Here is a 27,890-nt window from a genome sequence, read left to right on the forward strand (position 1 = left end):
GCAGCCTGTGGAACAAAAACCACATTCACAGAAAGATAGATGAAATGAAAAGGCAGAGGACTATGTACCAGATGAAGGAACAAGATAAAACCCCAGGAAAACAACTAAATGAAGTGGAGACAGGCAACCTTCCAGAAAAATAATTCAGAATAATGATAGTGAAGATGATCCAGGACCTCAGAAAAAAAATGGAGGCAAAGATCCAGAAGATGCAAGAAACGTTTAACAAAGACCTAGAAGAATTAAAGCACAAACAAACAGAGATGAACAATACAATAACTGAAATGAAAAATACACTAGAAGGAATCAATAGCAGAATAACTGAGGAAGAAGAACAGATAAGCGACCTGGAAGACAGAATGGCGGAATTCACTGCCGCAGACCAGAATAAAGAAAAAACAAAGAAAAGAAATGAAGAAAGCCTAAGAGACCTCTGGGACAACATTAAACACACCAATGTTAAACACACCTAGCATTATAGGGGTCCCAGAAGGAGAAGAGAGAGAGAAATGACCTGAGAAAATATTTGAAGAGACTATAGTCAAAAACTTCCCTAACATGGGAAAGGAAATAGCCACCCAAGTCCAGGAAGCTCAGAGAGTCCCAGGCAGGATAAACCCAAGGAGAAACATGCCAAGACACATAGTAATCAAATTGACAAAAATTAAAGACAAAGAAAAATTATTAAAAGCAACAAGGGAAAAATGACAAATAACATACAAGGGAACTCCCATAAGGTTAACAGCTGATTTCTCAGCAGGAACTCTACAAGTCAGAAGGGAGTGGCACGATATATTTAAAGTGATGAAAGGGAAGAACCTACAACCAAGATTACTCTACCCAGCAAGGATCGCATTCAGATTCTATGGAAAAATCAACGGTTTTACAGACAACCAAAAGCTAAGAGAATTCAGCACCACCAAACCAGCTCTACAACAAATGCTAAAGGAACTTCTCTAGGGAGGAAACACAAGAGAAGAAAAACACTTACAACAACAAACACAAAACAATTAAGAAAATGGTAATAGGAACATACATATCAATAACTCCTTAAATGTGAATGGATTAAATGCTCCAGCCAAAAGACATAGACTGGCTGAATGGATACAAAAACAAGACCCTTATATATGCTATCTACAAGAGACCCACTTCAGACCTAGGGGCACATACAAACTGAAAATGAGGGGATGGAAAAAGATATTCTATGCAAATGGAAATCAAAAGAAAGCTGGAATAGCAATGCTCATATCAGACAAAATAGACTTTAAAATAAAGACTATAATGAGAGACAAAAAAGGACACTACATAATGATCAAGGGATCAATCCAAGAAGATATAACAATTATAAATATATATGCACCCAACATAGGAGCACCTCAATACATAAGGCAAATGCTAACAGCTATGAAAGAGGAAATCAACAGTACCACAATAATAGTGGGGGACTTTATCACCTCACTTACACCAATGGACAGATCATCCAGACAGAAAATTAACAAAGAAACAAAGCTTTAAATGACAACATAGGCCAGATAGATTTAATTGATATTTATAGGACATTCCATCCAAAAACAGCAGATTACACTTTCTTCTCAAGTGCACACAGAACATTCTCCAGGATAGATTATATCTTGGGTCACAAATCAAGCCTCAGTAAATTTAAGAAACCTGAAATCATATCAAGCATCTTTTCCGACCACAAGGCTATGAGATTAGAAATCAATTACAGGCAAAAAAACATAAGAAACGTAAACACATGAAGGCTAAATAATACGTTACCAAGAGAACACTGAAGAAATCAAAGAGGAAATTAAAAAATACCTAGAGAAAAATGACAATGAAAACATGACGATCCAAAACCTATGGGATGCAGCAAAAGCAATTCTAAGAGAGAAGTTTATAGCAATACAATCCCACCTCAAGAAACAAGAAAAATCTCAAATAAACAATCTAATCTTACACCTAAAGGAACTAGAGAAAGAACAATAAACAAAACCCAAAGTTAGTAGAGGGAAAGAAATCATAAAGATGAGAGCAGAAATAAATGAAATAAAAACAAAGAAAACAATAGCAAAGATCAATAAAACTAAAAGCTGGTTCATTGAGAAGATAAACAAAACTGATAAACCTTTAGCCAGACTTATCAAGAAAAAGAGGGAGAGGACTCAAATCAATAAAATTAGAAATGAAAAAGGAGAAGTTACAACAGACACTGCAGAAATACAAAGCATCATAAGAGACTACTACAAGCAACTCTGCCAATAAAATGGACAACCTGGAAGAAACGGACAAATTCTTAGAAAGGTATAACCTTCCAAGACTGAACCAGGAAGAGATAGAAAATATGAACAGACCAATCACAAGTAATGAAATTGAGACTGTGCTTAAAAATCTTCCAACAAACAAAAGTCCAGGACCAGATGGCTTCACAGGTGAATTCTATCAAACATTTAGAGAAGAGCTAACACCCATCCTTCTCAGACTCTTCCAAAAAATTGCAGAGGAAGGAACACTCCCAAACTCATCCTAAGAGGCCACCATCACCCTGATACCAAAACCAGACAAAGATACTACACAAAAAGAAAATTACAGACCAATATCACTAATAAACATAGATGCAAAAATCCTCAACAAAATATTAGCAAACAGAATCCAATAGCACATTAAAAGGATCATACTCAATGATTAAGTGGGATTTATCCCAGGGATGCAAGGATACTTCAATATATGCAAATCAATCAATGTGATACACCATATTAACAAATTGAAGAAGAAAAACCATATGATCATCTCAATAGATACAGAAAAAGCTTTTGACAAAATTCAATACCCATTTATGATAAAAACTCTCTAGAAAGTGGGCATAGAGGGAACCTACCTCAACATAATAAAGGCCGTATATGACAAACCCACAGCAAACATCATTCTCAATGGTGAAAAACTGAAAGTATTTCCTCTAAGATCAGGAACAAGACAAGGATGTCCACTCTCACTACTATTATTCAACATAGTTTTGGAAGTCCTAGTCACAGCAATCAGAGAAGAAAAAGAACTAAAAGGAATACAAATTGGAAAAGAAGTAAAACTGTGACAGTTTGAAGATGACATGATATTATACATAGATAATCCTAAAGATACCACCAGAAAACTACTAGAGCTAATCAATCAATTTGGTAAAGTTGCAGGATACAAAATTAATGCACAGAAATCTCTTGTATTCCTATACACTAACAATGAAAGATCAGAAAGAGAAATTAAGCAAACAATCCCATTCACCATTGCAGCAAAAAGAATAAAATACCTAGGAATAAACCTACCTAAGGAGGTGAAAGACCTGTACTCAGAAAACTATAAGACACTGATGAAAGAAATCAAAGATGCCACAAACAGATGGAGAGATATACCATGTTTGTGGATTGGAAGAATCAATATTGTGAAAATGACTATACTACCCAAAGCAATCTACAGATTCAACAATCACTATCAAATTACCAATGATATGTTTTACAGAACTGGAACAAAAAATCTTAAAATTTGTATGGAGACACAAAAGACCCCGAATAGCAAAGGGAACCCTCTTGCACTGTTGTTGGGAATGTAAATTGATACAGTCACTACAGAGAACAGTATGGCGGTCCCTTACAAAGCCAAAAACAGAATTACCATATGCCTCAGCAATCCCACTAGTGGGCATATATCCAGAGAAAACCATAATTCAAAAAGACACATGCACCCCAATGTTCATTGCAGCACTATTGACGATAGCCAGGTCATGGAAGCAACCTCAATGCCCATTGACAGGGGAATGGATAAAGAAGATGTCGCACATATATACAATGGAATTTACTCAGCCATAAAAAGGAACAAAACTGGGTCATTTGTAGAGATGTGGATGGATCTAGAGACTGTCATACAGAGTGAAGTAAGTCAGAAAGAGAAAAACAAATATCGTATATTAACGCATATATGTCGAATCTAGAAAAATGGTACAGATGAACCGCTATGCAAGGCAGAAATAGAGACACAGATGTAGAGAACAAATGTATGACACCAAAGGGGGAAAGTGGGGGGAGGGGGAAATGAATTGGGAAATTGGGATTGACATATATACACTAATATGTATAAAATAGATAACTAATAAGAACTTGCTATATAAAAAAATAAATAAGATCCAAGAAAAAAGATAAATGTAAGTAGTTGTATTTATACCTAAGTTAATTTTTGGACAGAATTTACCTTAAATGTTTTCTCAACAAATTCTTTGGTCTGATTTCAAGTCATCTCTCAGATATTATAGCCTGACAATCCAGAGGTTGTTATAAACATATTTAAACAAGAACTGCTATGCAAATGACTTCCTTAAGGTTAGTTCCAGAAATGTGACCCAATGGGAGACATACCTGACTTTGGATGTTACCAGGAACATAAAGGCTCTAAATATATGTGTGTAAGCACAAGTAATTGTATTTCAGTTAAAATTCTGCTGAGTAAATAAGAAACTTTACAATTTTTACAATTTTAGGAAATATTTTCTGCCACATTTCCTTTAAATCAGAATTTGATAGTCTCTTTATTATATTCTTCTTCTTTGTAAGCTGAACTAGATATTCTATTACTGGCCAGACATTGGGGCAGGAATAGCTAGATTTAGAAAAAAATATTTAACTTCCCATGGAGAATCTTTTTTTATACAATTTTCTGGAAAATTAATTAATGTAGTCATTTCTCAGTGACAGTATAGTTTTCCATCTTGGTTTTTATTCAGGAAATTTTGCTGGAGGATAGTGTTACCTTCTTGCTTGGTTAATAATTAAGGGGAACATTCAGTCAGTCAAGAAAATTTATTGCATATCAACAATCTGCAAAGCACACTTCTGGGAAGAAGTAGAAAATAAAACATTTAGAAGGCATGAGCCCTACTTTCAAATAGCTTTTAGAATTTTTTCTTTGCCTTCACTCTTGATATTCATCAGAGAGAGTTTCATGCTGAATTTTTCTTATATTCTAAATATTTGGAACACGCTGAGCTTTTTCAAACTGTAGTTTCCATTTTTCTTTAGTTCTTGAAAATACTATGTAATTACTTTATGAAATATTTTTCTCTTTAAATTTTTAATCTTTTTCTGGGACTGCTATTAGATACTGACACTTCTTTTTTTCTTCATATCTCAACTATTTTCTCAGTCTATCACTTTATCCGATTCTAATGCTTCTAAGAGAGTTCATTGACCTAATGACCTAATTTCACTGAAATAATAGTATTTCAAACCATTAATTAGTTCTGAAGCTGTATCTTTTCTATTTAGTTCAATTTAATTCATTATTTTAATAATTGTGTTTTCATAGCCATCATCTGGTTCCTCTTCATAAGAGTTTTTTTCTGCCTCATGTTTTTATTACATTCTCTTAGCTCTCCCCAAATATTTATTATGCTTAGTTTCAATTCTTTTCTGTTTGTTTAATTTGTTCTTTCTCTGGAATGTGTTATTCCAGATAATTACAACAGTAATGAGATGGAAGTATCCTTAAGTTCAATACATTACCTTTGTTTTCAAACTCTACTTTCATTTTATATTGAAAAATTCTAGTCCAAAAAGAAAAAGAAGGAAAAGAATAGAAGGAAGATAAAAGGAAAAGAAATAAATAAGGAAGACAACAGATATACTGCCCTATGGCAAGAACTTGATAAAGGAAAGGGGACATAGTTTGGAGAGAGGAAGGATAAGCTTTCAAGTTAAAAGGAAAGACAATTATTAAGTTAATAATATGAGTATAAAACGTACATTCCTAGATGATATCAAAGAGAAATCTCTAGAGATTTAAATGACAGATCTTTAGAAAACAAGCATACATCATAATGGATCAGAAAACAGAATCATTTTTGAATTTGTTGATATGTTAAAAAGTTGGAGATATAGATACAGATATAGGTATAAATATAGATATAGACATAGATTCTGCCAAATCTCTAGTATGTGTAGTTAATGTGCAGTAAAGATAGTATTTTTGTAAGGAAGTCAATATTTATATTGTTTCTCAGTGCCCTGAAATGTTAGTTCAAAGATAAAATGATAGAAAACATTTCAAAACAAGCATATTATAAAACAAATATAAATGTTGGAAATAAGAATAATTAATTTCACTCCTATATCTGCTTCCAGTTTCTTATCTGATGCAGTCACTTGCTGCCAACTTTTGCACTTATAATATGGAAATAATAAAACTATGATCAGAGTAAAGAAAATTATTAAGCAGAGAGGCTAATGGAAAGCATATACTAACTCCAAGAAATTTCAAGTAACAGGATGTAAAATGATGAGTTTGTTTTCATCTACAGGATATGGAAATAAAATGGATTAATTTCTAGCACAACATTTGTACACATTCTGCCTTCCATTCTTGATTTATTTGTCTGACTATGTGGATGCTTAGATTCATCTTTTCTAGGTCAGTGATTTTGCTCTCAGAGTGGGATATGAAGAGCAAAAAAGAGTTTAGTACATGTGCCTGGGATCAAAGTAAGGTGCTTGACTCAACAGAGTTTTTGTGACTGACGATCTTTGAATACTCCAAAGAGATCTAAAACCTAGAATAAATGCAAAATACTAATTATAGATACTATAAATGATGTGCATCATATTTTCTGTTAAAATCAATCTCAAGAGCAACAACAACTACAAAGTCTGTGATAGTTATTGTACAAATTAGGCAGATATAGTTTCTTACATCCTAAAATATAAAATCTGAGAAACAGCATTCAAGGGGTGCCTATTCAACTTAACAAATGTATAAATTTGCCTCCTGTGTTAACAAAACCACAGAGTTAAAGATTTTTAGTTAAATGTAGGTGAGTTAAGAGCTATGGAATCTTCATATGCAAGAAAAATACATTACTAGTATTTAAATACTAGTAAATATTGTTGACTTGTTTGGAAATGAAGAAGGAAAGGAAGGAGAAAGGTGGGAGGGAGACAAAATAGGGAAGACAGTTAGAAGAAAATTGAAAGGGAACCAGAAAAGGAAAGAAAGATAAGGGAAAGCAATGCAAAGCAGAGAAAATTTTAAAAAAAGAAAAAAAATTAGCCCATGAAATTTTTGAAAGAGCAAAATGTGGGCTGAACTTACCTCTATGCTCTTCTTCCAAAGTACCCATAACTCCAGATTAATCATAAGACAAACATTATACAAATACCAATTGAAGTATTCTACAAAATACCTGCCCAGTGCTCCTCAAAACTGTCATGACCATCAGAAACATGGAAAATGTGAGGAATCATCACAGCCAAGAGGAACCTAGGGAGACACGACAACTACATGTAATGTCCTAAATGAGATCCTGGACCAGAAAAGGGATATTATGCAAAAACTAAGGAAATCTGAATAAAATATGGACTTTATTTAATAATAATCTATCAATACTGATTCATTAATTGTGACAAATGTGCCATACTAAGATAAGATACTAACAATACAGGAAATTAGGCGTGAGGTATATGGAAACTCTCTGTACTACCTTCACAACTTTTCTATAAATAAATAGAATTATTCTAAAGTTAAAAGTTTGTTTTAAAACATATGGGCCTAAAACTCACTCTAGCAATTTCAAAAACTACCGCATGAATCCAAAGTTGGTCTCTAATCTGTACCACATTCATCATTAATCTGGAAAAATGTACTAAAATTACATATTACAAAGAATAATGCTGCTTAGCCTAAGTAGTTGGAACAAGAATTTCAAGAATAGATGACACGCTTCCAGTTGCCTCGGGATATACATCTTCAGCCAGTGGGCTGGCCTTTCTTCATTAGGCTCCTCTTTTTAGAAATGAAAGAATGAAATGCTATCATTGGTAACACAGGAAATATACAGATCTCAATAGTGATGTCTATCAGAGTAAATCTGATCACTGACAGTTGTGGACGTTTTTGAAGAGTGAAGCATGGTAACAGTTGCTACCTCTAGGATCAGGCAGATCTGACTTGACCACCGACTGACTCTGTTCTCTTGGATAAGCAACTCAAACTGGCTCATCTCTTTTCCCAGTTTTAAAAACAGACATAAAACAACTCATCCCATAGGTTCTTGTGTACTTTACATGAAAGAATGCATGGAAATCATTTAGCACAGGACTTGACACACAGCACTCAAAAAATATTAGCCAGATTTTTAATTTCTTTAAAAGTTGTCCTTGCTGTGGTAGTCATTAGAATTATTTGCCAAATATTTCTGGTTCTACCCACTTCCATTCTAGGCACATGGCAAATTGCACTTTCTGGTTCTCTTCTGGTTGGGTAGGGCATGTGACATTCTGGGCAAAAGACTGTGAACAAAATGATGCACGTCACTTCCAACTCAATATGAAATCCTGCATAAGTCCTCCCCTCTGGCAAGGGACCATGCATGTTCAGGCAGATGGCTGTCACCCTCGGTCCCTGAGTGACATCATTGAGCAAGGCTCTAATGTTGACTCACGATGAACACACAGTAAGTAGTAAACTCCTTGGATTCAAAGCCACTGAGATTTGATAAGCATAACCTAGCCTGTCCTGCCTAATATACTTCAGTTCTCAACGTTAATAACAAGGCTATTTTAGCCTGTAATGCAAATTAATATGCCATGTTGAAACAGACTTTTATACAGGCCTGGTTCTGTTAATAGGATAGCTAAAAATACGAAGAATGGGGCTTCCCTGGTGGCGCAGTGGTTGAGAGTCCGCCTGCCGATGCAGGGGACGTGGGTTCGTGCCCCGGTCCGGGAGAAGCCCACATGCCACGAAGCGGCTAGGCCCGTGAGCCATGGCCGCTGGGCCTGTGCGTCCGGAGCCTCTGCGTCCGGAGCCTGTGCGTCCAGAGCCTGTGCTCCGCAACGGGAGGGGCCACAACGGTGAGAGGCCCGCATACCGCCAAAAAAAAAAAAAAAAAAAAAAGCTATGAATGCCTATTTCAAATACAAGAGATAATGAAGTATTAGATGTGTTACATAAAAATAGCAGAATTTTTAAAGCACTGTAAAAGAAGCAAGTGCTTACTGGCTTACTGACCTCTGTCCCAAGGATCTTATCAAACCTCATTTGATGTTCATAGTATTTTTCAAAGTAGAATTAGTAATCACTTATTTGGAATACAAAAGTCTTTTTTTTTTTTATTGAAGCATAGTTGATTTACAATGCTGTGCCAATCTCTGCTGTGCAGCAAAGTGACTCAGTTCTACACACATAGACATTCTTTTTATACTATTCTTTTCCATTATGGTTTATTCCAGGAGAATGGATATAGTTCCCTGTGCCATACAGCAGAACCTTTTTGTCTATCCATTCTAAATGTAGTAGTTTGCACTGGAATACAAAAGTCTTTTGCTTCCATTTTTTAATAGTTGAATGTTCCTAGTCAATGACCACTTTTTTGTTTAATACAGCAGCCATATATAGTCAGTCCTTGCAAAACCAAAGTATTGAGCAAAATATAAGGCATGCTTGGATAACAAGCATTTTGCTGGGGTGTTTTATTATTTGGAGATGGAGTTGTTCTTGTTGATTTTGTTTGCTTGTTTCTTTTATGAAGCCCCTTCCTCTATGATACCAATATGGACACCTCTGAGTTAGCCTCCAGTGTACTATTGTGTAAGCATATGTATGTGTATGAAAGAGACAGACTAGGAAAACATTCTCTTGAGGTTATATCTTTTAAGGAGGGAGAAAAATAAAATGCAGAGCAAGACAGTGAACCTCTCTGCTGGCTGCTATCCTTGAACATGACCATCTGTCTTCTGAGATAGGCCACCATGACAAAAATTCGCACTGTCCCCCTAATGCTAGACCATATGTCAAAACTTCTCCAAGGCCTGAAAAATCACAACTCTACATATAAAGTCCTGGACCCATCAACACCTAAACATTGCTTGTAATTCCAGGTCCTGCACCTCTGGAGAAAGTTAAGGCAACTTGAAAAGGTCCCCTGAGTTCTAACCTACATTCGTAATGCAATTTCTCATAAGTATCATTTCATCTGGTGGTCACAAAAATCCTATAATTTAGGCAAAACAAGAAACATTATCTTCATTTTATATTAAAAAAACTGAAGTTGAGATAAAATAACTGATTTCCAGAAGGTCAGATATCACAACTACCAAGGTGGGACTAGAATGATACTAGGTCACCTAACTTAACATCTTCCTACCAGTGACACTGATTTTGACCAGGCACAGTGTCAAAGACATAATTTCAGAGTAACTGGTAAAGTGGCCCTTTGAAGTGAAAGGGAAATGATTTTTAAAGATGTGTATCCCTGGGAAAATTCCTTTGATAAAATATTATGTCCTTAGAGATTAATTTCTCTCACTACTAGTTTTCCTTATTTTTATCTTATTAAACTATAACTAGAGAATCTTTCCATGAAGCAAATGAGTGACCAGCTGATGAGGCATGAACATTTCTGGTTGAACATATCAATTAAGTAGAATGTTTCCTATCTCCTCAAGTGTTCCAAATGAACCCATTTTATATTAGTATCCTAACATCTCTTTTGCTGTATGTTTCTGACACTATGTTATTTCACCGGGCAGCCATTTATTTAATAGTACTTTGAAATTCAGTGCCTGAATTCTTTGGGTGGCCTAAGGGTGACTCCACAGAAGCTCACACGTGGTAAAACAAATGACTGAAGACGGAAGAGAGCATTAAATGGCACAGGCAGGTCAGATTTCACAGTTTGGCGTTGCATTTAGTAAATTATAGTCAAGCAGCTCTTAGTCACATCTTAACTGTCCATTTTCAGATGGTACTTCTGCCAAACATCAGATTACTAGGGCTGTGTTAGAAAGCTCAAATAGCACATTCAAATTTGAAACTATAGGTCTCATTTATTTCTAGTTTTTCAGCTGGCATACATGAAAAGCACTTTTGAGCAGCCAAAGAAGATGAAGAAATAACTTACAGTGAATGGAAAATGTTAGGAAAGTGAGGGCTAGACAATTCTATGAGTCACTACTAAGATATCTAAAGGGATAGGGATTCCAGTCCACTCATTAAAGTGTGGGTTGAAACGCTGCTTTATTTTTCAAGAATTTCCATGGGAGGCACTTGGAGGGAAAAACAGGAGGTGGTCACACTTGACTACAGCCAGAAAAGGCATATCTTGAGAGTGGTGAGATACTGGCACAGCTTGAAGACACTGCACAACACAGATGAGATTTCCAGTCTTAAATGATTTTAAGACACTTTATGGCACTATTTCAAAAGTGAACCAAATCCTTCAAAATATTGTTCTAAATGAACAAATGTAGTTTCTAAAATCGTTTTTAGTTTACTTTTGGGTTCATGAATACAACAGAATTAGTTTTGTCTAAAATTTTAAATCTTTGAATGTCTATTTCTAACAAAGGAGAAAAATATTCTAAGATAGGAACTAATTTTAGATTCACATTTTTTTAGGAAGAAATTGTCATCTATTTTTTTTTCAAACAACAGGACCAAAACGAAGAATGAACCTAAAAAAGAAATATTTATCTTGTGGATATTAATTTAGAGTTAATATTATAATATCTATTACCTACTTCCTGGAAAAAAAGATGATTTGTGCTTCGGATACAATCTGCCTAAAGTCTCAAAGTGTTAATCGCACCCGGAGAGACCATGACCAGCAGTAATTAGGAATACACTGCAATGCTGGCTCTGTCACTTAAAGTTTCAGTGTCCTCTGTAAAATGAGAAAATAATAGTACCTAATTCAAAAGTTGTTGTAAAAGGGGTATAGCTCAGGCGTAGAGCATTTGACTTCATGGAGTTATTGCGAATTTAAGTAAATAACATCTATAAAGTACTTAGCACATAATAAATGGTTGTTGTTACTATAATTAAAGTTTCAAAAATTTATTCCACAAAAAGCTAAAGGAGCTCTGAATAAATAATGTCATTTGCTTCTCCAGTTTTGTTACTGACCACTGAGATTTGGCATAGATGTGGCACAAGCACACTAAACACAGGACTAGTGACTTGGGGAGAAATAAGGAGAGTGCAAGGGAGATGTAATGGCATGTATGTGGAAAAGTTCCACTTTCAGGCACCTCTTTCATTCAGCCTGACAAGTATTAACAGGCTCCCACTATGTCCCCAGTCATCTAAAAGATGCTATATCCCTGCCTTCAAGAGCTACTCCTCATGATAAGACAAAACTTGTACATATGGGACAAAGAAATTTATGATTAGATACTAAAATGAGTGGTACCATAAGGATTATACAATGGGTTCTTACTAACAAATCATGTTAACTTACAAAATTTAGAGCCATACACATGCAGAGCCAGCTGAAAAGGGAAATCATTATGATTACTCTTCTTAATATATCTCAAAATGCCATATTCTACCAATCTCTAAAAAAAAAAATCACTTTACTTTAGATATCTAGTTTACTTGCGCTTTCTAAATTAAACTGGAAATTTGGGTTTCATCTGTCTGAATTTTAAATGTAAAATTTATCTAATAATTTCTCAAACATTTCAAAGATATAAAATTATGATTTATTTCACCCTTATGAGCCTAAACTATTCATGAATTCTCAAAATTGTGTATTGTACGTATGCAAGAGGCAAAGAGCAACAGCAATGTAAATCAACAGATGTCAATAGCTCTGCTGAAGAAGAAAAGAAAGTATGCCCCCTGCTGTTTATGGAATGAATGCTTCTGAACATGATTGCGGCTGAAAAAAATTGAGCTGCATCTCTATAATTTCCTAGATCTTGATTCCAGCAAGTTATAACAAGTTTATGACCATGCATATGTACCTAAAGTTATTGCAAACAAGTCTAGTCCTTGTCTCTCTCCCCTGCACAACATAGAGGTGGTAGGTTGTTTAACTATCTACTTGTGCTGATCTCCTATTTAAATTTTTAAGTACATGAAGAGAAAGGTTTATGTGTTTTCCTAGGTATGATTGTATAGTTATTAAAAAGCTCTACATGCAATATCAGACAGTGCAAGACATGACTTCGTGGTGGTAAAACAAAAGGAATCATGTGAATCATCATTTCTTCTGCCTTGAGTCCCAACCAGAAACCAAGGTAAATCACACTTAAGAACCTTAGTGAGTTGACAGGAACTCTAGCACTTAGAAACTGCCTATTGGCATACTTATTTCATATAATTCTAAAAACTAACAAATATTTTTGACATTAATCATTCACAGCCATTTTTGCTACACTCTCTTATTTATTCAGGGTACAGTTATAATGAAGGACCAGTATAAGATAGTGGTTATAAACACAGACCCTAGGCCCAGACTGCCTGATTTCAAATCCCAGATGCACCACTGACTGCTTGGGATAGTTACTCAATGTCTGTGCCTCCTTTCTCTCATCCATAAAATTGTAATCATATTTATAGCTGCCTCATGAGATTATAGATGAAAACATATAGAAAGAATTGCATCTGGAACATAATAATGACTACACAAGAATTTACCAGCATCAATATCACCTGTTATTACCACTATTTATTTCTTTACTTTAGTCTATTATGTATTGCTACAATGCTTTATGCAAGACAAGGTTTTTAGATTGCAATAATTTTAAATGTACTAGGGCACCCAGAAACAATCAAGAAATATGTATCTGTGGGAAGAAAATAACACAACTTTGCTGACACATACAAAAAAAAAGTCTTAAGGAAATTATCATACCATGTTTATGAACATGAAAACAGGAATATTATAATGATTTAACATCAATATAAGTGGTTTTATTTGAAAATAATGTGGGGGGGCAAAACTTGCCACCCCAAAATATCTCTTTGGCATGTGGATTATTTCAAGCTGAAAACAATCAAGGCCCAAAAGACTCATGAAGAAACTTTGACTATTCCCCTAACTGCCTAAAGAATTTACATAGAGGGCCTGTTTCTGGAATGGAGCTATCACCAGAGATATCTGCAAAGAATATGAGGTAGGTTTAGTTGGGGAAACTTGGCAAGACCTGGAAATCAGAGTCCATTCTGTGTCTCATTGTCTCTGCATGGCTGAGCAAACATTTGTTTACCAAACATTTGCTTTTCCATCTCCATGTGAATTGCCTTCCTCCCCTTTGAAGTACCAAACCCCTACCCCCCGCGTCCTCTTTTGTCTGTTGAAGATGGTATTTAAGGTAAGGGATTCAGTCATTTTGGAGAGTTACTCAGTTTTCCTGTGTCTCTCCAATGAATACATGGTATTAAACCTCTGTTTGATTTTTTTCCTATTAATCTGTTTCATATCATTTAATTCTTAAACCAGCCAGAAAAATCTAGAAAGGTAGAGAAAAATTTCTTCCTCTCTGACAGTAACAATAAATCTAATTCAAGCTGCCTTTAAAACATGAAAAGAATTTGTTGGATCTCATAACTAAAAAATTCAAATATTTCAAATGAAGTCTGATCCAGTAGTACAATGACACAAAATACCTGAATTCTTTCTATCTCAATTATCTGCCTAAAGCTTCTTTTCCCAGCATCCCCAGTGAACACTGAGATCCCCTGTAATTGGATCTACTTAGGTCACTGGCCCACCATCTCTGTCACAAGGGAGAAGGAACGTACTGATTGGCTTAGTTGGCATAGCTTCCCTGAAACCATATGGTTCCCAAATGAAGAGAAAGTTCTGATGGGAATGAAATAGGGAAGAAACATATTTTAAGAAGACACACAACAAATACTGATCCACCTAAAATTAAGTTGTAGGTAAATGGAATCTAATCAGAATTCCAAAGTGGTTTCTGAAGAGTCAATTAAGAATTTTAACCATTAAGAACTTTAGAAAAATACACGTGTGGAAAAAAAAGAAAAAAAGAGTTAACTTTAGGGAAGAAAAAAAGAGTAATTTCAGGGATGGCAATTTGATATACCATGTATAAAAATATACAAAGCTATGATAATTAAAACAGTATAGTACAAGTATAAAGTCAGGCAGATAAATCATTCCGTAAATAATAGTATAACTGAATAATGACTTAGAAAAATTAAATTTTAGAACTTCCATTCAGATTGTATATCAAAATAATTATGAATGGATAAAGAATTAAGTCTGAGAAATTAAGCTATTAAAAATAAAATATTTATAAGCAAATATGATTTCCTGAATTGGGAAGGCTTTCTTAACATGAAAACAACAGAAAAATAAAAATGAAAATGTTGTTAGATGTGACTACTTAAAAGAACCAGATAAAAAAATACCCTTTTACCTAAATAAAATTTTATAACAAAATCGAAAAGCAAACATTTCAAGAAAAATATCTGCTTTAAATTTAACAAGGAGTAGGTAGAAGTAAGTAATTCTGAGATATCAATTAGTGAAAACAAAAATGTAAAAGAAAATTGGTAAATGACATAAACTTATACTTCAGAAAACAAGGAATATGCATAATTAACACTAGGAAAAGTTGTCTACTTCACTAGTAGGCAAAGAAATAAATATTAAAGCAATGAATATAACCTTTAAGCCATAAAAAGAGCAAAAATTAAAATATATAATAATGTTAACAATGTCTTAGTCCATTTAGGCTGCTATAAATAAGTGCCATAGACTGGGTAGCTTATAAACAACAGCAATTTCTTTCTTATAGTTCTGGGTGCCAGCATGGTTGGGTTCTGGTGAGAGCCCTCTTCCGGGTTGCAGACTGCCAACTTCTTATATGCTCACATAGTGGAAACAGAGTGAGCTAGCTCTCTGGCCTCTTCTAAGGGCACTAAACCCATTCATGAGGGCTCCATTTTCATGATCTAATTACCTCCCAAAGGCTTCACCTCCAAATACTCTGACATTTGGGGATTAGATTTCAACACTTGAACTGGAGGTAGGGGAAAAGACCAAACATTCAGTCCATAATAATTGGTATACATATATATGTACGCATACATAGCAGGATTATATACTGACTAAATTTCCTACATAAAAATAATTTAAAATCTCTATCAATAACCTCAAGTATATTTTAGTCCTTTGACACAATAATTTCAATTTTAAGAGTCTATTTGAAAGATATCATTCAAAAACACAAAAATTTATACACAAAAACACTGCACCATTATCAAATAAGAAATAAAAACAATTTAAAAAGTTTCATAATGGAACTATCAAATAAATTAAGATTATTCCTATATTATGCAATAATTTGCAAAAGCTAAAAACACATATAAAGAATATATAGAGATGTGAGAAAATTCTAAAAGTTGAGAGAAAAAACAGTACACAAAATATGTGTGTGTTTGTGTGTGTGTATGTGGTCTGCGTGTAATCTCATTGAGGAAAATTGGAAAAATATAAACAAAAATTGTTAACAGAGTCCCTGGGTGGAATACAGGTGATTTTTATTTTCTTATTTATAAGAATTTTCTATGGTGCCTACTTTAAATAATATAATCAAATCAAAAGCATTTTTAATATATTAGAAAACTTTCATATGCAGTTAGATTATTATGAGTTATTTGCAAAATAAACAATCCTTTTGTAAAGAAAACATTTAAATATTAAAGTGTATTACGTATAAATTCCTATTTCATGTATCAGCTTTATTTACAACGCTGCACATTTGCAAAATACAATAAAGAGGTATGTTTCTGTCCTTATTAATCTAGAAAAAAATACAAGATCAAAAATAAGTACCTCATGGGCTTCCCTGGTGGCGCAGTGGTTGAGAGTCCGCCTGCCGATGCAGGGAACACAGGTTCGCGCCCCGGTCCGGGAAGATCCCACATGCTGCGGAGCGGCTGCGTCCGTGAGCCATGGCCGCTGAGCCTGCGCGTCCGGAGCCTGTGCTCCGCAGCGGGCGAGGCCACAACAGTGAGAGGCCCGCATACTGCAAAAAAAATAAAAATAAAAAAATAAGTACCTCAAAATACTTCTATAATGTAATTCATATCCTTTTACTAGTTTTAACATTACTTTTTAATCACATTTATAACACTAAAGAAACAAAAAATTGCTAAAGAAATGGATTCTGTAATTGAGGAACTGGAGACAGCTAGAAGGTAATTCCTTCTGGCTTTTTGCATTATGGTAAGAAAGAATGTGCATCAGATTTTAATTTTAAAATAATATACAATGATGTAATAATATAGGTGTGTAGTCTTTAGATTTGGGCTGGTTGAACTGTATCAGTTTATCTCTGAGAATTTACCAACATCCTGTTTCGATACTTGGCGATCTAGGGTCTACTGCCCAAAGGAAAGATTTGGACTGGATAAATTTGAGATTCCACCATATATATAGTAATTGAAACCATACACACACACACACACACACACACACACACACACACATACACACACACACATTATTATATAGATTTTATATATATATAGGTTACATATATACATATATACACACACACATATTTATAAAGATGTATAGAGAGAATACTTCAAATCTCTTTTAGAAGGATATGTGTTAGACACAAACAATAGGAGAATGGTATTAAACCTCAAAGCCAGGGAAAATATCTTTGCATGTACGAAAGGATCTTTGGTTGAATTAGGGAGCCCATCAGAAATGTACAAATGCATAGATAATGGCTTTGTTGTAGATTCTAAGGTACTGGGCCTTATTCTGGAAAATATGAATGTTTTAGTAAATAAAAGGTGTCTTTAAATGTTATATGCTGTTGTTTTATATTGATAAGTCATAACACAACATGTCAAAGAAACATCCAATTAAATTTTCATAACATTTAATTAAGGCATTTAAGAACTCCCATTTAATGAAATCATAGCAACCCTTATCTAAATTCCATGGATTAATTCCATAAATCTCAATAAATGTTTTTGTTTCATGTACTTTAGGTAAAGATACTCTTCTCTCTAAAAGGTTTAAAGAAATGCAAGTGTCCTAGTAGTTATCTTTACATTCACTCACAACAGAAGATTGAAAGGTTTGCTTTGCTGCTGGTTTCTGGATCAGAGTATTAGCTTTATAATCTTAACTACATCTGGCAGGAAACAGAAGACCAGTTTTCCTGATTTTGCCACACAAGATATTTCAAACATTCATTAATTCCTACAACTGCTTAAGAACAAAATGACAAAATTCATAAAATTTTGAGACATTTTCATTTTCTCAGTTTTAGTCCTTATATGTGAAATAGATTATTTCACTCTTGGCATTTCTTTCCCATAACTTTATCATTACACTGGATTATATTTTCATTTAAATTTAATGATGGATAAATTCTTTCAGAGTAGGTGTGATTCTCATTCCAGAAGAACCTTAGACCTATCATATAATGTACTTGTAAGCAACACTCAAAGAAACTCACTTGGAAATTATGACTCACTATAATGAACAATATCATTTCTCTTCAGCATGCCTTGAATTTTTTTTATCTTGGTAAAATGTTTTCTCATTCTTTATTATTGAAATTTTTTCTGGTGTTTTTTCCTATGGGCAATTAAGCTTCTTGGTTTAAAAAGAGAGCTTGCTATGTTCTATAATGTTTTGTTCTAACTCTTGGATTATACTAAAAATATATTAATTTAGTACATTTGATATATCTTCTGTGCAAATCTATCTAGACTTTTTTGGAGTTTCTCTATATTATAAAAATGGAGAGCTCGCTTTCAAGGAATCCATGCACTCTTTTTATTACATGATCATAATTAACACCCCAGAAGGAAATCAGTTTAATAGCTCCATGACCTATGAAATGGAATTTTTGCATTTCTTTAGAAAGAAAAACAGTAGTCTATTCAACCCAAGAAACTCCACTAAGTGGTCTGGTTCATGGGAACTTGGTAACCCAATTTGATGTAATTGGCTATATATTCCATGGGTAGACAAGGGCCACACATATTGTATGGAAGACCATAGTTTTTAAAATTACCTACATTAGTTGGTCATTTACTTTTAGGGTGAGAAAAAAAATCTACTTAGGAAAACTGGTCTGTGATTAACATTTAAGTAAAAAATTACTGTATTTAGGAACTAAATTGAAACTGGAAAACACTGTCAGTGTCTCAACCTCTTACCTATTGACATTGACCATTCTGCTGTATGCTAAAGAAGGCCTTAGGGCTTTACCTGGTCAGAGCCTGCTTGCACTGTGCAGGAGTCAGACCAGAAATGATTGGGAATCAGTGCCCTCTGGGAGCAGTTCTCAATCAATGACTGATTGATGGGAGTCGAGGCATAAGCATTCCAGACAATTCTTTTCCTCAGCTGGGAATTAAGTCTGAGGTATTCAAGTCTATCTCTCCAAATTACCCAACAGGATAGAGCAAGTGGTAACTTGCATGGTAATATACCCTATTGCCTGTCTACCTGCCTTCCCTCCTTCCTTCCTCCTTTTGAACTCCTCTACCAGTGTTTCCTGGAAACAGCATTCAAATCACTATTTGCACTCAAAACTTTGTACCCAGGTGTGCCACTAGGGGAATATAAAATAAGATGGAGGTTATTTAATTTTTTTTTCTTCCTCCAATTTTGAAAACTGTATTTACATAACTTCGTATCAGCTGGCTCTATGAAAATATATACACATATATAAAATGAGGCAGAAATAGTTATTTCACATTTATCTTAATCAACTCCAATCTAATGTTTGGAGGAAAAACTGATACCACTTCCTAGTGATCAGAGACTTTATTATATTCCTAATAACCTGTGATTCTTGGAATACATCACTCTTGTCAGTAAAATAAAACACTCTTAATATATTCAGTATCCTTTAACACATTTTTAAAGCAGACTATACTCATACAAACACATTAGAAAATTCCAAAGCAAAAGTCAAATATATCTTCAATATGTACTGGAAAATCAAATGTCTTCCAAGAGAAAAGCTAAGAATACATTGGAATTACATTTTCATTTCTACACAGATACGCTTTAAGTGAATGGAGACAATTCTCCCACATTCTCCATGAAGCATGGCATGAGGTTCTAGTTTACACTTTGAGTGAAACTTTACACCTTAAAATTACACACTGATTCCACTCCCTGATATTCCTGTGTTGCTAGGAATATTGTCTTTCAAGGGAAAAGAAGTGTCACAGAAATTTCATATATTACTCTTGAACTAAAATTTAAAATTGCCCTTGAGACATAGCTATGCTAAATCTTTAGGGTTTTTTTCCCCATCTCTGAATTTTTAATATTTTTTAATTTAATTCTTCACAACTTTTACAGTAGAACACTAATAAAGAGAAAAAAATGAAGTGTAAGAACAATCATGCCAGAAAATATAGTAGTTCATCTAACATGGAATACTGCACCATATTTTTTTCAGAGTCAAGAGAAATACTAAAAAAGAAGTCAAATATTTGGGGAATAATAATAACTAAAAAAAAATAATGCTTCCCATATGACATTCACTGAGGTAAAATTCTATGCATGAATAGACTAATCCTTTCAACAAACTCATGGGGCAGTTACAATTAATGTCCTCATTTTTCAGAGAAAGAAAAGAAACTGAAGCTCAAGGAACTTAACTTACCCAAAGTCATACTGCTAGAAATGGTGGAACCAGATTTGAACCCAAGTGTTTGGAATGTAATGTGCTCTATATATCCACATAGCTGAATTGATTCAGTCAGACTAGGTCTTCTCTGCTTCATGACCTCTCAGAATCTCCAAGGGGATAAACAGTTTCTCAAGTTTATTTGACCATGCTATCCTTTTGTGTGGGGCATCTTGAGATAACAATATTTAATATTCAGAGGAACATACTTTAGGAAATGCCTCCCTAAGTAACGAAACTGGGTAACTATTGTTAAAATTTGTTACATAAAATTATTTTGGCAACAATAAACAGATTATTAGAAAGAATAAGAAGAAAGTGTTTAAAAACGTATAATATTTCTTTCTCAAAAAGAACTTTATTTGAATATTTAAAAATTATAATTGGCACAATTCTTAAACTCAAAATTAGTCAAAAGTTAAAAACTCTTGATATGCTATTGATGATAGATTTATTTTAAATGATGATATGTTGCCAAATGTTACTTGAAAACATACTGATTAATAAAAGAAAATAAGTTACTAGTAGTAACTTAAAGAATGATGAATTTAATCTTCATTTCAATTTCAATTCTTTCTCAGATAAATCCATAACACAAAATGTACACTATAATGCTTCTTTTTATTGTATTTTTATCCAAGAGCTTTAAAATGCCTTAAGAAACCTCCTAAACATCCTAAATCTCTGACAGCATTAGCCCTATGTTTTCTGGTTTCCAGATAAATTTTATTCTGACTACTCTGAGTGACTGAGTTCTAGTCTTCACCCTGTGACTAAATAGATATGTGACTTTGAACAAGTCATTTAATTTCTGAGTTTTAATTTCCTCAACAGTACAATGAAAAGACTTAACTAGATTATTTTAAACATTTGTTTTCAGCTTTACAATAATATGATTCTAATAAGAAAATCTAGTCATATTATTATGAAATTTTCTCCTCTTTAATGTAAGCCATTTCATGGAAATAAATCAGTAAGACATTTTACTAGGTAGAATTCTAACAAAATAAAAGTAGTTGACACGTGTTATACTTTGGGGGTATAAATTTTTTTTTAACTGAGGTATACGTAAGTAAAATAGACAGGTTTAAAGTATACAGTTTCATGAGTTTTGAAAAATCCCACCTCAATCAAAGACAGAATATTTTTATCATCACTTTTTTATTTTCAGCAGTTTACCTGTGATGTTCATTGATATAGTTTTATTTGTATTTATCCTTCTTGGGATCTTCTGAGTGTCCTGGATTTACTGGTTACTTGGGTTTTTTTTTTTTTTTTTTTTTTTTTTACAGTACATCCTTGTTGGTTATCTATTTTAAATATAGCAGTGGATATATGTCAATCCCAAACTCCCAGTCTATCCCTCCCCACCCTGCCCTTCCCCCCAATAACCATAAATTCATTCTCTAAGTCTGTGAGTCTGTTTCTGTTTTGTAAATAAGTTCACTTGTATCATTTTTTTTAGATTCCGCATATAAGTGACATCATATGTTATTTGTCTTTCTCTGTCTGACTTACTTCACTTAGTATGATAATCTCCAAGTCCATCCACTGTAAATGGCATTATTTCATTCTTTTTAATGGCTGAGTAATATTCCATTGTATATATACATCACATCTTCTTTATCCATTCATCTGTCAATACACATTTAGGTTGTTTCCCTGTCTTGGCTACTGTAAATAGTGCTGCTATGAACATTGGGGTGCATGTATCATTTCGAACCATATTTTTCTCCAGATATATACCCAGGAGGGGGATTGCTGGATCATATGATAGCTCTATTTTTAGTCTTTTAAGGAACCTCCATACTGTTCTCCATAGTGGCCGTACCACTTTACATTCCCACCAACAGTGTAGGAGGGTTCCCTTTTCTCCACACCCTCTCCAGCATTTACTGTTTGTAGATTTTTTGATAATGGCCATTCTGACTGGTGTGAGGTGATACCTCATTGTAGTTTTGATTTGCATTTCTCTTATTATTAGCAACGTTGAGCATTTTTTCACATGCCTCTTCACCATCTGTATGTCTTCTTTGGAAAAATGTCTATTTAGGTCTTCTGCCCATGTTTTGATTGGGTTATTTGTTTTTTGATATTGAGCCGTATGAGCTGTTAGTAAATTTTGGAGACTAATCTCTTGTCGTTTGCATCATTTGTGAATATTTTCTCCTATTCTGTGGGTTGTTTTTTCATTTTGTTTGTGGTTTCCTTTGCTGTGCAAAAGCTTTTGAGTTTAATTAGGTCCCATTTGTTTATTTTTGTTTTTATCTCCATACGGTCATCAAAACAGTATGGTACTGGCACAAAAAAAAACCCAGAAATATAGATCAATGGAACAGGATAGAAAGCCCAGAAATAAAACCACGCACCTATGGTCAATTAGTCTGGAAGACGCAAGACTATACAGTGGAGAAAAGACAGTCTCTATAATAAGTGGTTCTGGGGAAACTGGACAGCTACCTGTAAAAAAAAATGAAACTAGAACATTCTTTAACACCATACACAAAAATAAACTCAACATGGAATAAAGACCTAAATGTAAGACCTGATTCTATAAAACTCTTAGAGGAAAACATAGGCAGAACACTCTTTGACATAAATTGCAGCAATGTCTTTTTCGATCCATCTCCCAGAGTAATGGTTACTAGGAATTTTTAAAATCAGAGTTGATAAAAATAGAAAAATAAAAACATTTATCTGTCTCCTCATTCTCCTTTCTTTCTGAGGCTCTGATTACATGTATGTAAGGCTGATTGACATTATCCCATAAGTCACTGGGGCTCAGTTCTTTCTCTCTCTCTATGCTTCAGTTTCTGAAGTTCACTCAAGATCTTTGCTATTGCTTCCAATCTGCTGTTAATGTCATCTGAAGGATCTTTCAATTTCAGATACTATACTTTTTTCTTCTAGGACTTCTATTTGATTCTTTTTGATAGTTTCCAATTTCTCCTGAAATTCCCTATCTCATCATCTATTATACCCATCTTTTAAAATTGCTTCTTTTACATAGTTATCCTGCTGATCATTTTACAGTCCTTCTGCAAATTCCAACATCTATATTGTCTGTTGATATGTTTCTAGTGACTGATTTTTCTCTTAACCGTAGGTCACTTTTGCTGTTTCTTCATATGTCTCATTATAATAAATTGTAGAGTGACTTTATTCTGTTATGTTCCTCTGGAGAATGGTTAGTTTTGTTCTTGCAAGTAGCTAAACGACTGGTGGAATAGTTTTGACTTAGTCCAAAGGTGAATCCCTTAGTCTTAGAATGTAGTCTTGATTCATAAAGCATAATCCTTCTTGGCTTTCAGTAAAAATCCTGAAATATTTACCAAGACTCTGTAATCTAATGGGATTGAACATCCAAACTTTGTCTTCTTCTGGGAAGCAGCTGTTGAACTATCTGTTCATCCTTTTCAGTTCTCCAGCTGTTGTTTTCTCCTTGAGCTACTTGATGAGATCCTAACATATGTGCAGCTTAAGGACAGCCAAAGATTTTAGAAAGGTCATTTATAAGAAGGATTTATACAGATTTTGAGGATTTCCCTCTGAGGCCTCCTCAATTCTTGTATTCCCTATTCAATTTCCAGCAACTCTGGCAGCCCCTATCCTCTGCCTCTTCAGGCCAATAGATTTTCTGATCAAATCCTATACAGTAAGTCCCCTACATACGAATCTTCAAGTTGTGAACTTTCAAAGATGCAAGCGTGCGTGCCAGCCCCTGCATGCCAGCTGTTGTACTGTACTACTGTACTTTTCAAGACACTGTACTGTAAGATTAAAAATGTTTTCTTTATTTTTTGTGTTTGCTTGCTTTTGTACATATTATATGTGTGAAAAGTATTATAAACCTATTACAGTATGGTACTATATAGCTGATTGTGTTAGTTGGGTACCTAGACTAACTCTGTGGACTTATGAACAGATTGGACTTATGAACACACACTCAGAATGGAACTCGTTCATATGTAGGGGACTTACTGTACACTGTGCCCACAGGTCTTGAGAATGCCCTCAGCGGAAAAGCAATATACACACGAATCTAAATTGTGATCATTCCTATCTTTCAAGAGAGGATTCTCCTCCAGTTTTGCCTGCTTTTGATTGATTTCCAGTAGCTTCAGAGACTTTTAAAATATTTTTGTTCAAAGTTTGTAATTATTATTGATAAGATATTTAGTACAATACCAGCTCCTTCAGTTACTGGAAACCAGACTTCACATCTGCAATATCTTTTTGTTATTGATTTCTAATTTTATTACATTATAGTCAAAGAATATTATGTTATGATGTTGATTTGCTTGGACTTTCTTTGCAGTCTAGAGCAAAGACAATTTGGTATGCTCTGACTCCAGGCATGAGGCACTGAACACATTAATTGAGAGTTTTTGTTTAAATGGGTCATTTTTACTCTAAAACTTTTGACTTGATGTAAACTATTTTAGTTTATTTCTACTATGTTTTGTGTTTTTAAGTTTCTCTGATTTTTTTCTTTGTTTTCAGCCTTTCTGTCTTTTATCAATCATTGGCTTAATCAAATTAATCAGGTAATCTTTATTTTTTTCCACCTCTACTATTTTCTGTTACACATCTATTTCTATTCTTTTAGTAGTTACACTGAAAAATCTTAGCATACAAATTTAACATAAGAAAAACATCTTTATCCACCACCATTATCTACAAGAACCATAAAAACACTTAACTCTGAACTCTTCTTCTACCATCTTCCATGTTATTTTTATCTGGTATTTTAATTCTACCTTATTTTTAAACTCTCCAAAATTTATCCATTTTTACATAGTCAATTCATTATTTGGGTTGAACCACATCTTCACCAACTTATTTGCTTCCATTTGCTTCTCACATTCCCTTTCTTCCTTCCAGGTTTAAATTTCTTCTAATAATTCTTTTCTCAGTCAATGGTGACTGGTATATTCTCAATCCTTATTTATCTGAAAATGTTTTTAAACTTCTTCCTCACACTTGAATGATAGTTTGTTCCCTCACACTTTGTACATAATTTAGTCCTTCTCTCTAGTTGCTTTTAACATTTTTTTGCCTTTTGTATTCTATAATTTCACTCTGATACTTTTAGGTGGGAATTTGATTTTATTCTATGCTATTTTGATTTGGTAGCTTGTCTTCTTTACATCTGGTAAATCCTCAACAAATAAATTATTTTACTATTGTTATTTTTCCATTTTCTCTGTTTTTACCACTAAGATTCCCATTACTTACACATCTAACCTCCATGTTCTAACCTTTATCTCTGTCAACTGCTTTTTATTATTCTTCATACCTTTATTTCTCTGTGCTGTAGCTTTATTTTGTGGAGATGATTTCCTCAAATTACCCACCATTTCTCTCTTGAACTATGTCATATATTATACTTATCTTCTTATACTTTATTTCATATTTTCTTGTTTCATTATGGTTTCTGCTCCACCTTCACCTTTTTAAACAATTTAAAAAAACTTATTTTATAATCACTTTCAGATTGTTTATTGTTTTCTATTCTTGAGAGTGTTGATCCTCCTGTTTGCTATTCCTTCTTACTCTCCCTCATAATGGTTCATTTGCTAAGGTAGTTTGTAACTTTTGATTGTAAGTTCATCTTCAATGGGTTTGTGTTTTCCATAAGAGTTCTACATTCCCTGAGTTGTGAAATTATCCTGACAGATCAATTTTGTACTTTTTTCTGACAGAATACAATAGATTTTAATGGTCTTTGACTAGCTTTTATTCCAATTTCTCAGCTTGTATTTCCCATATCATTCAGGAAATAGCAGTTGTGACCCCATGTGGCACAAACCTGGGCTTTCAGTTTCTTACTAGTACTTGTTTTTTCCACTTAGAGCTCCAAATAGAGAGCAGATTTTTAGGCTGCTTCCCAAGGCTTGTGGGCAGGATATTTCTAGTCCCATTTTTGCAAGGAGAGCACTACTTTAAAGTACTGTTTTTTAAGCTGGTTACTCAGTGCTCCCCAGCTCTTGTGGATCAAATGACATGGCTCTCATCCTTATGTGCATTTAAAATTCTCATCCATAGAGTCTGTATCAAGCCCAGAACCTATGTGAGCTCTGACTGGCTCAGCTTCCATTTAAAACTTTGCCTTTTATTTCTCTCAATTCCTGGCACTTATAGATTATCTTTTCTTTCATTGAAAATATTATTGCATTTTAAATTATTTTAAATATTTTATCTAGTTTTTTTGAGGATGATCTGCATTAGTTTAGTTCATCAAGTTCTGCAAGTCTCAAAATATAAAGCTAAGGACATAAACATTATTCCAAGCAAAAGAAACAAGTGGTTCAATGATTAGAAGAATGAAAGTTAATCATAAATAAATTATACTAGGATATAATATATCCTTGGTCTTCATATCATGCTGAATAGTACGACACGGAAAGTTAGAGAGGCCTAATCAAAGAATGAATTAAGACAGTACATGCTACTGTAAGAAAAAGAGTTACGAGATCATAAAACTTATCAAAATAAGAATAAAACAAGGCAGTAACACTAGGAAAGATGTTATAATAATGTAAGTGAGACATTACTGGCATTTGGATAATTAACTGGCAGCAAAGATGGAAACATCACATCCAAGAGAAGTTGTGCAGGAGGAAGCAGGAGCAACATTTGTGGGGAAAAGATAGTGAAGAAATGCCTCCAGTGCACTGAATTTGTAAAAGAGGTGTGCAGCAAGTATACATTTCAGATTCTTCAGAAAGTTATGATATCCCCCAAAATGTATTTTTGCAAAAATGTAGCTTGTTTTAGTTTCCTTTAACTTAATTTTTTGACTCTCAGGCCCCATGCTGCCAAATGTAGTAAACTAGTCCAACTGAGTGATTTTCAAAGACCTCATTTTAAAAAGCAATCATAGTCTCTTTGTCCCCATTCCTCTTTTCCTGGGGCTGATGCTAATCTCCAGGAATGCATATATAATTCATCCCATAATTGTTTCCAGATATCTTTGACCTCCATCTCCATAGTCCTAGGGGCCTCGTCTGAATCCAAGTCCTGGCATGGCCCCAGGTGTCAGCTTCTCACAGGTCCCTCTATTTCCTCACGTTACTTGAATTTTCTGAATTGCTCTACCCATTCTACCCTTCTCATGAGCACAGAAAAGATCTGACTGTTCTCTTGTGCCCTGCTGAGGACTGTAGGAAATTTAGGGGTGAGTGCAGTGTCTGCTCTTCCCCTGATTTCTCCCTTCCGTTTCTGTGAGGTTGCAACCATTATTGACCAGATGGAACAGGTATGACAGGGCCCTTCGGTTCTGATTTCTCCGACACATGGTGGGGAATGTAGGCCAGGTTCAAGGTCTCACCTGTTTGCTCTTCCTTACCTCTAAAATCTTCTTTGTTTCCATCCTAGAGATTTCTCTGACCACAGGACTGTACTGCAATGGCAAAC

The 27,890-nt window shown here is 34.2% G+C and overlaps 1 long non-coding RNA gene across 2 annotated transcripts in view; it reads right to left on the reverse strand.

Moving 5' to 3' along the window:
• The window catches only part of LOC307188225, a 291,691-nt gene that overhangs the window by 146,752 nt on the left and 117,049 nt on the right, over positions 1-27,890 (reverse strand). For both annotated transcript variants that reach the window (XR_013828850.1, XR_013828851.1), the window contains exon 3: positions 16,625-16,817. This is a non-coding gene — a long non-coding RNA (uncharacterized lncRNA). The remainder of the gene's footprint in view (positions 1-16,624; positions 16,818-27,890) is intronic.

Source organism: Stenella coeruleoalba (genome assembly GCF_951394435.1).
Source record: "Stenella coeruleoalba genome assembly, chromosome: 6".
Taxonomy (NCBI): domain Eukaryota; kingdom Metazoa; phylum Chordata; class Mammalia; order Artiodactyla; family Delphinidae; genus Stenella; species Stenella coeruleoalba.